The 1,454-nt window shown below is 38.5% G+C and overlaps 1 non-coding gene across 1 annotated transcript; it reads left to right on the top strand.

Annotated features, from left to right (window-relative positions):
• The first annotated feature begins 414 nt into the window (after window positions 1-414).
• Window positions 415-521, top strand: LOC145028043 (small nucleolar RNA R71). The gene has a single exon (XR_013675800.1). It is a non-coding gene; the product is annotated as a small nucleolar RNA R71 (small nucleolar RNA).
• Window positions 522-1,454: the final 933 nt, after the last annotated feature.

A 1,454-nucleotide genomic window follows, 5' to 3' on the forward strand; every position in this document is an offset into this window, starting at 1 on the left:
CAACTTCTTCTTGGACTTTCTTCAATCTTCATCATAACGATCATCGCTAGAGTAGAAAGCTTGAACCTTTCGGTTTCCATTTTCATCAAGGTCACAGTCTTTAGTCAAATGCAGCCTGTTATAGTTTTCACACCCAACTATTATATCATTGATTGTTTGATCCATCTTAGTCATCCTCCTATCCACGCTTTGCAACATTGCTAAGACCGCTGATATGTCTTTTGAAGCTGAATTTGCCGATCCCTTTGTTACTTTTGCGGGTTATGGTACTCTCTAGAATGTGTAGAAAACTCTTCAATAAGCTCCTTTATTTAAGCTAGATTTTTATTGGTTAAGGATCATTGAAAATCAAGGAGTTTCCTAGTCATGACATTCACCCCATCGTAAAAGATCGAAACTTCTTTTTGCTCATTCAGGTCATTTTGAGGGCAATTTCGAAATAGACCTTTGTAGCGCTCCTGTTCTTCAAATATCGACTCCCCCACTTGTTACTCAAAGTTAATGATGGCCTTTTTGAGCTTATCCACCTTTGATGGTGGGAAAAATTGTTCCAAGAATTCCTCACACATTTTTGTCCATGTAGTGATTACGCCTGGTGGAAGTGATTTTAACTAGTCCTTGGCAGCTCCTTTCAATGTGACCAGAATCATTCTCAAAAACACCGTTTCTCGTGGAACATTCGGAATGTTGAAGTAGTCAGCGATGTCCTTGACTTCATCAATATTTTTACAGGCATCTTCATGATCTTTACCGGCAAATGGAATCTCCTTTAGCGTAGCAAGGATTTGCCCCTTGAGTTCAAATGTGGCACTGGCTGGTATGGTGGGTTGCACAAGGCCTAGACTGGTGTCGTCACGATTTCTTTTCTTGTATGCGTCCATGGAAATGTCAACAATATCCACCATGATGTTGCCAGGTTCGCTGTCTTGCTTACTTTCTTTTTCTGATTTGTTGCCGTCTTCTTCTTTTTTTGTCGCATATTCAGCGTCCTCTTTCGTAGGGTTGTTCTCAATGTTTTCGTATTTCGTGGGATTCGCCCACTTGCTTTCTCTTCTTCTTGCTAAAAACCGTCTTGAGATTCTTGAAAGGTGATTTATTTGGTGTGTTCGATTTTTCTACGGTTTTATCCATGTTTTTACGAAAAGCGGACTTCGAGTCTTCAAGTGGTGGAATAAAAGGTGTATTGGATCCACGAGTCATAAACTACTGCAAAAAAAACAATTAAATCGCGTAAAAAGAACAAAAACAAAAACTGAAAGTTAACTGTTACGACACCACGACGTGGTGTTAATGACCACGACGTGGTGGGTCAAACAAAATAGAAACCTAGAATGAAAATTTAAAAATAAATACAATCAAAATCCTAATAAATTAGTAGATTCAAACTAAACAAAAATGAACCATTTCCCGACAACGGTGCTAAAAACTTGATATGAAAAATAATTACGCACTAG

The sequence above is a fragment of the Lactuca saligna genome, chromosome 1, assembly GCF_052625555.1.
Source record: "Lactuca saligna cultivar CGN05327 chromosome 1, ASM5262555v1, whole genome shotgun sequence".
Classification (NCBI taxonomy): Eukaryota; Viridiplantae; Streptophyta; class Magnoliopsida; order Asterales; family Asteraceae; genus Lactuca; species Lactuca saligna.